Raw genomic sequence first — 16518 nt, forward strand, 5'->3', positions numbered from 1 at the left:
CATGTCTCCACCCCATTTCTCTCATGTCTTCCACTTTTTCAGGCTTCAGTTAGTCAAAATCAACAAATATTTGAAAGTCTGCTATCTGAAAAGTGGTAATCTGTGTGATTTAATTTAGAAGATGTAAAAAAGCATGTGGAAACTTGCCCTTGAAAGAAAGAGACTTGTTTAAAGCAGAGAAGGTAATTCTTTTTGGAATGAGCCCGGATTTGGGATTCAAATAACCAGAGATTTAGCCTTAACCTTGTTGAGCCTTGGTATCATCATCTATAAAATTGAAGACCTGATAGTATATACCTCAAAAATGTGGAAGTATTAAGTGAAATAATGTCTGTAAAAACGTTTCCAATGTTGGCAATGACTATGCAAGTGTTAGACATTGTACTAGAGTTAGATAATTTAAACTAATCCAAGAAGCATCATGTAGATGATGAGTACTTGAAGGGATTTTAATTTCTTGCCAGTATTTGTCTTAACTAATGGGGTCCTTATTAACGTTGAAGTTATTCTCTGTGTTTGCTGTGTTATCCTTTCCTGACCAGCTTGTTTAACCAACCGGTTAAATGAACATCCGTATTCATTCATAAACACTGTTGAGTACCTACTACATGCCACACTCTGTGATAAGATTTTTGGATGCAGAAATTAATTAAACGTGGCCCCTTTCTATAAGGACTTTATATATAAAATTCTTCAGCTTACTGTTTTGCTTCTATCTAGTGAGCACTGACCATTGTGTTTAAAAGGCACAACTAAATACAAGGTGGAAGTAATGAGTAAGGATCTCCTTAGGATTTAGCAGTTTTAGGCTAATTGACCTCAAAGTGAAGATTTCTCTACCCCTAATGAAAGCAGACTCAGATAAGGGGAAGGGAAAGCAGGAAGTGGTTCTGGCTGGTGGATGATGTAACCACCACCTCCACAATCCAAACAACAAAAGACTGGAAGCTTAATACTCTTTGTGAATCCACCCCAACTCCCATTTGTCCCTCATTAACATAAAAAAATGTCTATACGCATCTATACTGTGACTTTTCCCCTCCTCACTTAAAAATTACCCTGATCATCAAAATATAAATTAAGGTATATTAAAATGTTGGGGGAGGGGTGAGAAAAGGGAATCAGAGAGAGTGATACCATAGATCCATATTTCCTGTGCAATAAAAATATCATGAAATTTCTCCTGATACTATTGACATTCCTTCTTTGATAATATTTTTATAACATAGTTAATTGAAATGAAATCCAGAACACTCTTTTCAGATTAAAAAAAAAAAGTTACATTTGATTTTGGAGAAAGAAAACCATCTTCAACACCTACTTATTGAAATTATTAGGGTAATCTCTTCATCTAGCAACTAGATGTATCCTGATCTAGGAAGATTTGATATCATTTATAAGATCGAGATAGAGACTTCAAATCCTCCCTAGAAAAAGATGAAAAGACAGTTAACTTGCCTATGCACAGTAATGAAAGACATTAACATTATGATGAATTAACTTGAAGGTAAGCTAAACCCTCATTTCAGCCACTGAATTTAACTTGCTTGTCACTAAACCTTCATCTGGGCTGCTAATAAGTAACTATATGTGATAATTTGAGATTTGAACTTACTTCTCTCTCAATTTATTTCTACTCAGCACTACCATACCATACACAATTTTCCTGTGCCCTATGAGTTTAGATGATCAAGACTTACCTAAAAGCAAAGGAAAATCCAGTGCTCTTTATGAGGGTGTTAAGACAGAGACATGGTATAAAGCAATACAGTGACCTATATAACTCACAAACTTATCCCCAACTAAATGCTATATTTTGAATTGGAGTATTAAATACTCTGATGTAAATTGGAGTATTAGATACTCTGGTGTAAATTAGAGTATTAGATATTCCAGTGTGAATTGCAGTATTATTTTTTTCTCTACCTACTGTGTGGGTGAAACGTGACGTTTGACTTCCCTTTTTCTCTCTTTTTATTATAACTGGTATGATTGGTAATATAAGTAGTATTTCTAAATAGATAAATTGAAGAGAAAGGAGTAGCCATTCTTTTTGTACACCTAACATTTTATAGAAAATAGGTGTGTACGTTATTTTATATAATTTGAGGATAGTTACATAATTTTTGCCTGAAACTTAAGACCGAGCAAGCACTCAAATATTAAATCTGTCAGGAAAATAAAATAAAACAAAGCCACCCTGCTGTTTGATTCTCTCCTGGTAGTCAGGAATAAACTGGCCTGATTTTCATATCTCTGTTAGTTTATGAGTAAATAATATTGGCAATTTTGATTCAAGCCACTAGAGCCCATGTTTTAACCCGCTCATGTCCAGTAATCTGAGTTTTAGCTGTTGAAGAAATATTTTAGACTAAATTATCTTTAGTAAATCCAGTGCCTAATGACCCAACTATAGTTGTATAAATGCTGGATTTAGTTGAAGGTATACTTAGGTATCATTTTTTAATGCCAATAACCAAGAGGTAGAGAATCCTTACACACTGGTATTGTCTTCACAGTTTAATATTTTGAAGAGGTAACTTTCTGTGTCAGTGTCTGACTGTATGTGTGTGTTTCCTCTTTTTGTCTGTGGGTTGATATGAGAAAACAGTGGACCTGATGCCTTTGTAATCATAGCCAGGCATTTAGGAAGAAAATATGCACACTGTAGAATACCAAGGGAAGAACCAATGAGATAAGAAGGAAAGTCAGGTAAAAGGAAGACTGGGCTCAGCAAACAAGACTATTAGCTAAAAACTCATTATATCTTAAAGTATAATACCATTCAATACACTATTATGTAATTCCGCTATATTATGTAACCACTGCCAATTTTGTGAATTCATGTGACCTGATCTTAAGAAGGTAATTTTTTTTCATTAATTCAGTAATTTCATTGACTGAACATCTGAGTAATGCAAGTGGTGTTTTATGATGTAGAATTTCATTAAATAAATGTTAATTCCAGGAAGGAAAAAATGTGAAGCACTTTTCTTGACCTGATAAGAGGTTATGTTGAATAGTTAAAAATTCTTCTAGGTAATACCAAAATTCACTCACATTTATAAAAAAAAAAAAACAAACTCCAGATTTTTCTTTTTAAATATAACTACTCCTAAGTCCATCTTATATAAATTCAGTTTTATTTTTATGACATAAAGAGACCTTTGCATTTTGATTGAAAATACCAGCAATGAATAAATACACATGTTCAGCTTTGTTTTATTGAGCAGTAGGGCAATGCAATGACTTCATGACCAAACTATTTATTAAGATTTTGAAGGGAGTGGCAAGTGTGCTTGGAGAAGATTCTCTGCTCATTATCATTGCAATTATTTTTAAGGGAATGTAGACTTTTTTACGGTTTAGTAGGATCACCAAAGGTGATCAGTGATGCTGCTGGTTACAAACAAAATCAACTTTGACACTTAGTGTGCTGGCCTCTGACCACCAGCCCTGGGAATTCTAGCCTGGTTAAATCTCAGGGAAGAGGAAAGAGTTGTTGTGCTTGAGGGTAGAGCCCACAATTTGAAAAAAATGTAATTAGAGGCAGGCGGGAATAATGGAGACTGCTCTTTTGGGGCATCTGTAAATATGACGGGTGTGAGTCTGATTTTCCAAGTGTTTGCATTAGATTGCCAAGTTTTCTTCAGGTTCAGCTAGTCATTAGTTTCAGTTTTTGTTGTTGTTGTTTCCTGCCTCCTCATTTGTAATTACTGCAACTAAATTAGAGCCCTATTCTGTATCTGGGAATAGTAAAATGAAATAAGCCATAGCTAAGATGTAAGGAGCTTAAAGAGCAGATGAAAAAAGAAATATGTATGCATATTGCTATTCCTCTTCTATTCTAGGAGAGACACAAAGTGCATGAGAACTCAGGAACTTTAGACTAACTTTTGATGGACAGACCCAGGATCTGGCACAAGTTTCATAGAGGTTGTGACATTTTCTCAAGTTACTGAAAGATAGAATTCTAACAAGCAAACAAAGGCCTTCCAGGCTCAAAGACAATGTAAATAAAGGTGCAGAACTTGAAAAATACTTCGTGGCACAGTTTCCCAGAAGTATATAGTACATGCAGGAAATCATAGGATGATAAGGCCAGAAAGGAGACAGACACCGGTGGGCATTGACATCAGTGTGGGGAGGAGTGCAGGGTAAGAGCTGTCTTCATCAGGTCTACACAGCGGGGAGCTGGAGGGAAGCAGCTATCCAGGTGAGAAAAGCTGAACCTAGACTGGGAAACAGAGAAAGGCCCAGCCTGAGGCAGTAGGAAGATGACATTGTGAGAACATGTTCAACTCCGAGCCTTCACGACTTGGTCACCAATGATATTTAGAAGATGTAAAAGGAACCTCAAGGCCAACGTGAAGGATTTGAGCCTATGTGTCTGGGTAGTACAGGTACAATTAAGAAACAGTTTGTTGTACCCATCAGAATTCTAGGAGCTGTTGAGTAGGCCGTTGGTTAAAAGCCTGGTTGATTCTGTAGGCAGGTCTCCTCTTAGGCTAGGTCAGCACAGGCCCATGGTATCTAGAATGAAGCTGGTGACAGTTCTGTTCTGCATATTCAAACCACAACTGGAATGTTATTTTGAATTTCTTTCCTCTGGACACCATAGTTAAAGGTTTGCAATACAGATGGTAAAATTAACAAAATCCGTTGTTCATGTGAGAAGTGATTGGAGGAGGGGCACCTGGGTAGCTCAGTTGGTTAAGCATCTGCCTCTTGGTTTCAGCTCAGGTCTTGATCTCAGGGTCATGAGATCAGACCCTACATTGGGCTCAGCGCAGAGTATGGAGGTTGCTTGGGATTCTCCCTCTCTGCGCCTCCCTGCTCATTCTTTCTCTTTCTCTCCCTCTCTCTCTCTCTCAAAATAAATAAATAAATAATTTATTTATAATAAATAAATACACTTAAAAAGTGTATAAAAATAAATACACTTAAAAAGCCTGGGTGGCTTAGTCAGTTAAGCATCCCACTTTGGCTCAGGCCACAACCTCACGGCTCATGAGTTCAAGCCCTATGTCGGGCTCTGCATTGTGGAGCCTGCTTGGAATTCTCTCTCCTCTCTCTCTCTCTCTCGCTCTCTCTCTCCCTCAAAATAAATGAATAAACTTAAAGAAAGTGATTGGAGGCACTTTTACTTTCCTAACCTGAAATAGAGTAGCTCCCCTAGAGAATATGTGTATGTCACCATTTGGAGGAGACTCATGTGAATAATTAGATTAATTAAAAATTGCCCCAGTGATATAATGTGAATAATAAAGCCACATGGCAGAGTTGTAAAGAGATAATATGTGCAGTGGCCCTGGCACGTGTTTGGTATTCAGTCCATCTTAGCTCTTAAGGTTACACTTTTAAGAATGGCGTCAGAGGGGCACCTGGATGGCTCGGTCTGCTGAGCTTCTGACTCAGCAGAAGTTTCAGCTGAGTTTCAGCTCAGGTCATGATCTCACAGTTCATGAGTTTGAGCCTCTCATTGGGCTCTCAGTGCAGAGCCTGCTTGGGATTTGCTCTCTCCCTGTCTCTTTCTGTTCCTCCCCCTCTTGTGCGTACTCTCTCTCTCTCTCCCTCAAAATGAGTAAATTTAAAATAAAGAATAGTATTAGAACCGGCAGGCACATGTCATGGAAATAGATTTTTCCATCCTACTGGAAACAATAAAAAAAATTTTTTTATGTTTATTTATTTTGAGAGAGACAGAGAGCAGGAGAGGGGCAGAGAGAGAGGGGGAGAGAATCCAAGCAGGCTCTGCACTGTCAGTGTGGAGCCCAGAGCAGGGCTTGAACTTAGGAACTGTCAGATCATGACCTGAGCTGAAACCAAGAGTCGGATGCTCAACTGACCAAACCGCCCAGGCGTCCCTTGGAAACAACTTTTTAATGGTCAAAACCGGCTTAGTTAGATGGGCTGCTTTGAAAGGCGATAAGGTTGCTGTCAAATGCTTGGTGGAAGCATTTGCAAAGAGGGAAAATCTTGCCAACGGTGGCACACTTGGCCTAGATGTTATGGAGGAGATTTAAGGGTTGGGAGGGTAAAAGAACTACAGGGCCTCATTCTGACTCCGATGTTCAAGTGGTTCCAGGGAGTTTGGAATGTGAACTCAGGAGAGAGGCTGAGGCTAGAAGTACAATTTGAAAATCTTTTACTTAGAAGCAGCAGTGGTAGGTGATTGCCAAGAAAAAAAGTGTAGACAGGAGTGAAGAAAGCCTGGAAGAGAATCCTGAAGTATATCTGCGTTGAGTGGGCAGGAGGGAAAAGGAGGAAACTGAAGTGCACACACATGTACACACACATACACATGTACACACACATGAACAGACATACACATGCACACATGCACACAAACACATTCATACGTAAGATGGTCAGAATAAAAAAAAATGCGTTAAAAGGAAAATGAAGACACTGTAGTCTGCCAGGAAACCAAGGAAGTAGAGTTGCTTTTAACCAACTTTCTTCATATTTATAGTAATCTTCCCAAAAGAGATTGGAAAAGGGAGACAGGTTCATAAGGGACGAGCAACTGGGTTATGTCTTGTGGCAGAGACAGTAAGACTAGGACCAAGGCAACACGTGAGATTTTGCAATGAGGAAGTTGCTTGTGAGTGTCCAGAAGGCACTGGTGATTAATAACTTATACATCATCTATTTCCAAAAGGTCTGAGGCAGCTTAAATAAAAGCACTTTCACAAAGGGGAACGAAAATGAAACAAAATAAAGATAAGAAGCCACAAAGAGAAATAAATGGGGGAGGGGGTGAACATGCCACAAAACACGGACAGGGCTGTTATTGTAACAGGGACACTAGGTTTTACCTCTGAGATTCCAGCAGCCAAAATGAAAGGGTTGAAGGACAGGTTACCTATAACTCATTGCTTAATGAAAGGAAACCATTATTCGGAAGAAGTTTTATTTCCTGGCATTAAATCCTATGAAGGGTATATATTCCACAACGAAGAGTATATTGTATGAAGAGTATATTCTTAGATAAGGAAAAGTGACACACTTCACTATGAGGTCATCAGTGTTTCTGATGTTTCACTATGAGGTCAAAGATGATGCAGGCTTGCTTTGAATTGCTGTTTCTCTTTTAAACCCTTGAAGGTCACATAGATAGCATTAAGTCTGTGAAAGACTAGTTGGGCATCTAAATACTCCTGGGTCTGAAAACAGCATTTAGGACAGCATTCGAGAGGAGGACATCCTAGATGAGGGGAAGCAGAGTAGTTCCGGGGACGTGAGGGCAAAGAGGGCACCAAGCGCCTTACGACCTCACGTCCTTTGCGTTTGCCATTCCCTCTGCCTGAAAAACTCTCCCCTGATCCTTCCCGTCATTTAGGTTTCAGTTCACAGGTCACCTCTCCAAAGAGACCTTTTCTGGACTCTGCCTGATGTTACTGCTCTCATAAATTATCAGTCTCCTTCGTCCCATATGGCAGAATCTAAACTAGTACCCTGAACAATGCCAGTAACAGAACAGGTGCTCAGCATGTTGAAGGGATGAATGTTTTGTGGATGGGGAAATTCATTGATCAGGTTTCTAAGAGGTGGAGCCTAAGAGGGAAGAACACAGAGTTGTGGCTAATTCCCTTTTCTCTCTCTTTGGATAAGATTATTTACTGTTACCCATTTACACTATGAAGAGTGTCTTCCAAAAGTGTCTTATGCTATGTTAGCATAAATAGTGTAGCAGGAGTCTTTCAAAGAGTAACTAGCTATTAGGTACAATTCCTTCCATGATCCCTCCTGACAGCTATCGTGTTAAATGTGTGTGTGTGCACGTGTGTAAGGAATGCATGGTGTGTGTGGCAGAAAAGAATGCATCAAAATTGCCTAAAGCGTAAATCAAGTCACTGACACACAAATAGAAAAGTAGAGGTGCCCAGTGAGAGAAGACCCTTAGTATTGGGGAGGAAATTGGAAGCAACTCTTGGGAGACTGGAACCAGCATAGGAGGGGAGCAGAGAATGCTTTCAATAAGAACTAGTTGTTTGAGAGAACTGTAGAGAGGACTAAGTGGGGGAGGGGAGCAGCCTCAGGTGGGAAGCAGAGCCAACATTTATTTTGGCTATGGAGAGGACTACATTTGTTGGCAGTGAGAAGCAAAATTATCAATGGAGAAGTTTTTTTTTTTAAACATTTATTTATTTTTGAGACAGAGAGAGACAGAGCATGAATGGAGGAGGGTCAGAGAGAGAGGGAGACACAGAATCTGAAACAGGCTCAAGGCTCTGAGCTGTCAGCACAGAGCCCAACGCGAGGCTCAAACTCACGGACTGCAAGATCATGACCTGAGCCGAAGTCGGATGCTTAACTGACTGAGCCACCCGGGTGCCCCATCAATGGAGAAGTTTGAGGGAAAAGGCCATAGACTTTTCTGGAGCACTAATTTCATTCGTTCTTGAGAAATTTAAAATATTTCTATATCAAAATAAAAACAAATATATAATATTATTTATTCATTCAAGATCAACCATGGCGGTTGGAAGAAATTTTGATTATTTAGCCCTATTTTGAGCTTTGCCTCCAGAATCCAAGGTAAAGTTAGCAGTTCAAAGGTATAGTGGAATTTCCCCAAGGTTATGGGCAGGCAAGGGATTTTAGAACCGTGGAGTATCATAAGCTCAAAAGTCACCTTGAAACCACCTGAGTCTACAGAATTAATGGGTTCTTTTTCCTGTCTCCTCATCACTAATATTTTAACTCGTAGCCAGAAGAAAGATGTTGTGGGACAACGCTTACAAATTGAGTTTTCTCTAATGGCTTTACTGGAGGCATCCAAAATGACAAAAAAAAAAAAAATATTTACAGCCTAGAATAAAAAATTCTCCATCTAGTTTTCCTTCTATGCTGAATGAGGAGTTTTAATCGTAATATTGTGTATTACTTAGTCAATTAATGAAATGTTTGGTTGTTAAAACAAGCAAGTAAACAGAGACTTTCCTAATTATTATTATTTGTTAAATCATTCCACATGGGGATGTCCAATCTAGTAAGTATTGCCTTTGGGTAATGAGCAAAAGTAAATTCTCATAGTTTCAACTGAGTAAGAATGCAAGTTTAAAAAATGAAATTAGTGTTAAAAAAAAACAATCACCTCAAAACCTCATTGGGAAAGCTAGTCTTTTGAATGCAAAATGAAATAAGGTGGGTTTTCATATATGTGCATTCTTTTATTTGAAGGCAGAACAGTGAACTGTCATTCAAAAGTAGGGAATAAACAGGAAATTGAAGCTCAGATAATAAAAATGAAAGGAAGAAATCATTGTTTAACTGCAAACCTTTCAAACTACAAAGCAGCAGCTATATTCATAATCTGAAATATATTGTTGTTTGTAACACTGCACTGCATTTGGCTTTTTATTTTTTTTTTATAATTTGTTTTAATTTTAAAGAGAGAGAGTGTGTGGGTGCATGGGGGAGGGGCAGAGGGAGAGAGGGAGAATCTTACACAGGGCTTGGTCTCAGGACCCTGAGATCATCACCTGAGCTGATCAAGAGCCAGATACTCAACCAATGGAGCCACCCAGGCACCCCTGCATTTGGCTTTTATAGGAATAATCTGAGAATGAAGAATAAGTGATTTGGGGAAAAGGTTGTAAGTAAAAATATATCGTGAATGATTGAGAAACAAATTTTGTGCATGGTGCCACCCAGTAAAGTTTCTCTTTTAACAAATACTTACTGAGCACATACTATGTTCCAGGTACTGTTCTGGGAGATTCAGATTTGTTAGAGAACAAAGCATACAAAAAACTGCCTGCCTCCATGAGCCATATATGTTTGATCTTTGATTTTTTTTAATAGACTCAGAGGGAATCATTTGTAAAAGCACTTGGGATCCTTTATAAAGCAGGGCTATCAAGAAATATATATGTATTTTCTTTACATGTATATATTCCTTATATATGTATATAATCTCTACATATATGTTCTTAACTCCTCTATTCTGTGCAAATGCTTGAGGCTAAATGGGGGTATACCAAAGATTGGAATATAATGTGAATTTTCTAGACCTTAATTCTTTTGAAAATTAACATGACTTGATATCAGTTTATTTCAAACCAGTATATTGTACCACTACAAATGTCGTCATCGCAGGTCAGAAAATACTGGAACGAGAGGTCAGAGGAAGGAGATTGCGTTCTCTTGGCTTCTCTCATCCAAGGTAGTATATGATAGAACTGATAGCATCCAAAGTTCTGGCACAAGGGGGAGAAGTGAGCTCATTTTTCTTAGACTGTCAATCTGACTTCCCTCCAGGATTTTCCCAGGAATGAGCTGCCAGTTTTGTCTTCATCCCTTAGCTGGTCCTTGCATTTGTCTGCCAAACTTGCTTCCCAATGTTCTATGCTCTGAGGTACATTTCAGAGACTTTAGAGCTTAATTAACTGAAGTAGAAGAATTCCGAGGTATGTCAGAAAATTCAGATCACATTTAACAGAGGTGGAAAGCCAAAAGGAATACGTTCCTGAAATCATATTTAGGCAATAAGATAGGAATGCAGTTTTATTGTGTCAAGCTCTTGGAAAAATTATGTATGGAAGCTGTATAATGTGTAGAGCCAGGATGGGAGTGAAATGAATGAAAATGAATAAAGCTGTAAAAGAGAAAAGGCGGAGGCAGCTTAAAATTTTAAGGAAGGATGTGGTCCTTTTTTTTTTTTTTCCCCTCTGGATAGGTGTTATCCTATGACTGACATGTACTCAAAGTTTCCAGTTATGTTATAGGAGAAGCAGTATTTCCTAGAAGAAATGGTCTGGAGCAATCTGAGTGCCTGTGATTTGTCTCGGTTCATAATGACATGTACAGAATCACAGGATGGCTTTGTTTTCAAGGATGGCACTGAAGCAAGAAATGATGAATTATCAAGAGCTGTTAGGGATTTGATTGTTGTCAGGGGGAAATGAAGGAAAGAAGTCTGAATGTGTTCCTGGAAGAATAAGTAAGTGTAGCTAATGCTCTGATTGCTATTTTATTTGTATTTCAATGATGGACTTGTGGAGACATTATGAATATTCCACTTGTGATAATTTAAGGCTAAACAAAGCAAGTGATATTTTTACAGCTGAGACTTTAAAAATATTTTTTTAAAGTTATGTGTTGTCTGGATGGGATGAAAATTTGATTATCCTAGTGCCTGATGATAGAAAATATAGACTTTAGGAAGCTTATTTTGTACTTGTAATTTGGCTTATGCAAATAGGACGAAAAATTCATTATAGAATTTATTTAGTTTCACTTCAAAGAACAATTAAAGGCTTCATGGTGAAATGAAATCAATTTAAATAAAGTGTTAAACTTGCTATTGACACTTCAAATATAATTATAATATCAGGTGTTGGGAGGAAAACATGGCACCCGTGACTCTGAACCATAAATTGCTACAATGTCCATTTAATCTTTAGATGGGATTCAGGAGAGCCAAGTTCTAACTAGAGCTACATAGGGGCTTAGTGAGCTCAAGAATCCTAGCACAACAAAGAATTGTCACGTTCATGTAGGATCGCCATCGGTATCATCACGGTGTTTCTGGTGGCTACCGTTAATCATCTAGGATTGCTCATCCACTGTGGACCCGGATGTCTCCCATAATAGAAAATTCTCTCCCCTGAAAGGGGAATTTCGGATGCAGACTCCACATCATTTGAAGACCCACCTTTTCCTCCCCTTTCTCTTACCACTCTTCTACTCGCAAAGACCAGTATACTTAACCTGCAGAAAAAGGCCTATGTTGCCACTTCTGTGCCTTTGCTCCGACTTTTTTCTGTCTGGAATGCTGTACGTGTTTCCCTCCATTTTACTAAACCCTGACCATCTTTTAAGGTCTGTACATGTTTCCCTCCACTTTTCTAAATCCTGACCATCTGTTAAGGTCTAAGCTAAAGTCCTGAGACCTTCATGAATCCTTGTCTGGCCACCTCGTAGTGACTTGTCTCTCCACTGAAACCGCCTGCATCGTAACAGTGACACTTGTATTCTTATCTTCTCCATGAGCAAATCTTTTTCCTTCCCATATTCTTTTTTTTTTTTTTTTTTTTTTGAGAGCGTGCAAGCAGGTGTGGGAGGGGCAGAGGGAGAGGGAGAGAGAGAATCTTAAGCAGGCACCATGCCCAGTGCAGGACCCGATGCAGAGCTCTATATGTCACGACCGTGAGATCATGACCTAAGCCAAAATCAAGAGTCAGATGCTTAACTGACAGAGCCACCAAGCACCCCTCCTTCCCATATTCTTATCAGAGTGTGGCATCTACACAGTATTCATGCTGGTACACCAGGAGGTGACCTTGAACCCCCTCTTACACCCTGCTCATGACTAATCTGGCCTCAAGCTAGGCTTAATTTACCTCGAGGGCTTCCTACCTGTGTCCCATTTCTCTATTTCTATTCTTCCCATTCACCATCATCATCTTGCCTGGACTTGCAGTAGCCTCCTGTCTGCATTCTCACATCATTCCACGGTCCTGCACAATGGTGCCAGGATGACCAACATAGGCCTTCCATTGCTACTTCCTGTGCAGAAAGCATGCCATGTCTCCCCATCACCTACAGATAAAATCCAAATACTACGCGTGGCCCTCTCCATGATTCCTTCTGGCCTGTCTTTCCCCAATTGCTGTTAGTTCTCAGGTACCTTATTCCCCAGTCACACTGGATGAATGAATAGGTGGATGGATGAATGAATGAATGAATCCTTAAAAAATAAGCCATGCTATTATAAGCCTCCTTGTTTTTGCTCAGGCTGTTACCTCTGTACAAAATGTTTTACCTGCCTTTATTTAGAAAACCTCACCTTACACACTGCTTTCAGTAAAACTGTCTCTGGCTATCCCTGGCATAATTCCATGCTTGCTCCTCCATAAGTGAACACTTGGTATAGACTTGAATCATCTCACAGCGTAGCACTAAGCTTACTGAAAGTGGGGACTAATTTTTTGTTGGGGTTAGAAAGGAAGAGGTGAGGAGAGCTTTTCTTTAAATGCCCAGCACAGATAATAGGTCTCTAATAAATATCTATTTATTAGCTATCCATAAAGCTGAAATCTTATCTGTCAACACTCTGTAGGATAGGCAATGCTCTATAATATAAGATGGAGCCAGAGTGACATCTGTTTGCCAGGTAGCCCAGGACATACTTGGGATGCCTCAGACAGAGTCATTGAAATTGACCAGACTCCAGATTCCATGAGGCTACTCTGACTCAGGTTATCATTTTGCTCTGAGTAAAATCCCAAGTCCCTAAAATGCCCTGCAGGACCTATGTGATGTGTCCACGGTCCCCTCTCCACCTCTGTCCCTCATACCCCTCTGAACTCATCACCTACACTCCCCCCTTGCTACTATGCCCCAGCCATACAGCCTCTTCAGAACACTCTTAACTCAAGCCCTTTGTTCCTCCTGCCTGGAATCATCTTCCCACAGATATCCATATGGCTCACTTCTTTATCTCCCTTATCCTTGTCAGATGTCACCTTTTCAAGGACACCTTCCTTGACCACTATTTAAAATTGCAGGCTCCCCCTCCCTTGTTACCCTCCACCTTGTTTTTCTCAATAGCACTTAGAAGTCTTATGTGATTTTTATGCCTTTTATTCATTTCGGTATTCCTGGTACTAAAACAGAGCCTAGCTCAAAGTAGCCATTCAATAAATATTTGTTGAATAAATCAATACATCCATCTAACATGTGTGACAGCTCTTCTTGTACATTTCTCTTTGAATAATCTTTATGTCCATGAACTAATTTCAGGTCCAGTAGTTGGTTAATGTCTGATCTTAGTCAAACACGTTCTGGGTTAAGAGGCATTTATCTTAGGTTTCACGCCTGGCTCTGCCACTTACTAATTATGTGACCTTGAGTGAGTCATTCCATCTTTCTGGGTCTGGTTTTTCTCATTTGTAAAACAGGGCTAATGACACCTAGTGAATTACCAGAAGTATGACAAACACTTCAACAGCTATGAAGTTCCATAAGCATGTTGTTATTTTTATTTATTATCTATGCAAGGAACTTAAGAGGCGACCCGGCATAATGAATAGTCAAACAGATGTAGATTTGACGTCTGTCTCTACCGCTTATTAGCTATGATTCCAAGAAACTTTACTTCCTTTTCTGTGAATAAGGAGGATATTTTATCTCAGAATTGATTGAGATACCAAATGAAGTAATATACAATGTTTCAACAGTTCTATATACTGGTGGGTTTTTTGTTTTTCGTATTTTAACGTTTTCAGAACCCAGTATGCATTTTATAATCAGTGATGTCTTAGGTTCAGTGAAATGTGGCATCTACTTGAAAACTCTTATATGTTAAACAGGATGGTAATTATAGTTCAGAACAGTTTAGGTCACTCTGACAATTTTAAAATATTTGTCTCTCTTCCCTTACTGGGAAGAAGTGGCTTTCAGTGAATAATGATAAAGCAGTGAATTTTGTCTTAAAATGTTTGGTGGCCATTATTTTGCAGGTTGTCTTTAAAATCTGTTATTTTTTTTTCTGATTTTACCCAAAAGAAAATAAACTGCATATTTATCATCTTATGTTTGTTTTTCTGGGTCCCTCTCACCCGTATCTTCACCGTTAGTTTGGTTTACATGTTGTCCTCCCTTTGGTTTGGTCATGGAGAACAAGAATAGAAGAATATCCTGGCAACCTCAGCAACCGTACTTTAACATAATACGGTTGCTAGGAGAAGAGGGTAGTAGCAGCACTTGAGAGGACAGGACGTGTGGTGCTGCTGGCCTGTAGGAGCCAGTGGGCTATGGCGTACACCAACAGCCGAAGCAGCCTTCTTCCCCCTGCCTTCTTCAGGAAGGCGTGGAAATACAACTGTCCTGTCAGGCCCTCCGTCAACGAGTGGTAGTATTTTATGACCTGTTTTAAATAAAATGTAAACCCAAAGGGAATAAAAAAAGTTGTAACTCCCAGTAAAGATGCTGTCGTAAAGCACTGCCATATTTCAGCCCATTACTCCTAAGACATTCTCCTGTTAACATGGGACTACTAACGCAGTGTTCTGACTGACAGTAGGTCATTCCTCAGATGGCATAGCCTCCTGTCTGTTTTGTGGTTTGTTGTAATGCCCTGGCGTTCAGTTTACAGCACTGGAAGAGGATAACTGCCGAGTCCTACGTGCATGTACTGCAAGAAACTCTACACACGCTAACCATGCCCCTGGTTCTCCGGACTGTAACAATTCCGAGATGGGCATACGCTTCCACAATGACTTGCAGTGAGGAAGCTCATGGCACAGTTCGTTTTATTCATTCAGCACTTGTGGCTGAGATTCTACCAAGGGCCAGCCACTGAGTGTCAGGGCAGTGGCCAAAAATAAATATTTTAAGATAGAATGCATAAAGCAAGACACGTGCACCATGAAAATAGAATGCCTAATGTTTGCATTGTGCTTTTGCTTTCTTTGAGGAAGGCACCAAAATGTTTGAGGCTTAGCCCTCATTAGCATTTGAAAGAAAGTAAAATTGACAAAAAGAAACATTTCTGGATCCATCCACATAGGCCAGCCCTCAGATAAGATTTCCCCATATGCACAGGGGGCCTGGAGGAACTCTCAGTAACCACCCCTGCCTATGCCATTGTCTATGTTGCAGCCACAATGAGGTGGGCTGACAAAAGCCAGTCAACTATCCCTGGATAATTTTAAGAAAATTCAGATAGTAGTCTCTCCTACCAGTTTTCATTATCTGCTTGGTGGGTTCTGGACAAAGTCTGACTCCAGTATACGTCTATTACATTCTGTATCTGCGTTTCTTAGACTAAGGTACATGTGATTCAGTTCATTGGGTTGTAAGGCCTGTATCATTCAGCTACCCTCATTTTTTCCTTCTCTGAAGAATTGATTAACCAGATTGGCACGTAAGAAATTCTTCGAACTCATGAGCCTATGCCAACTAATTCTTTGATTCTTTTTTCCCTTTGATCTGCACATTAAAAAATGAGAATGTTAGCTTCCATTTGGGTATGCTTCAATCCAAAATAAAACTGAAAATAGGTTACAGAGTGATGTGGCTATGACTTCAGTATGGAAACTTAGAAACATTTTTTTTTTCTTTACAAAGACTAAAGATTTATATCAAAAAGAAGTTCTAGGACAGAGAATTATTCTATTCCTTTCTAGTCCAAATCACATTTCTGGGAATATAAGGACTCTAGAACTAGTCTTTCTGTATGTTCCCATATGTTTGTGTACATATACACGTTCTATCCATGATTTTACTTAACTTGAAATATGTATGAGTTTTGCCAGTTTTACCCCTAGAGAAAACCAAAGACAAAGGACAAAGGCAGGCTGCATGTCCTGTCCTTCCTACTGGGGTCCCATCTGACTGTCACAGCATCACCTGTGTCTGCTGTTTGGACTTATGGATAGAGTGAGTGATAAAGGCTTATCACTTTCCTTAATAGAAGGCTGTGAAGGAGCAAAAATGCCTTTGAAGTACAGAGACAGGTCGCTACATCTGATGGAATGCCAGGCAATGAATCTGATACCTTGG

At 39.3% G+C, this 16518-nt stretch overlaps 1 protein-coding gene across 4 annotated transcripts in view; it reads left to right on the top strand.

Moving 5' to 3' along the window:
* RGS17 (regulator of G protein signaling 17) overlaps positions 1-16518 on the top strand; it is a 97362-nt gene that overhangs the window by 6287 nt on the left and 74557 nt on the right. The window lies entirely within an intron of this gene.

The sequence above is a fragment of the Panthera pardus genome, unplaced genomic scaffold, assembly GCF_024362965.1.
Source record: "Panthera pardus isolate Hobbes unplaced genomic scaffold, ASM2436296v1 HiC_scaffold_17, whole genome shotgun sequence".
Taxonomy (NCBI): Eukaryota; Metazoa; Chordata; class Mammalia; order Carnivora; family Felidae; genus Panthera; species Panthera pardus.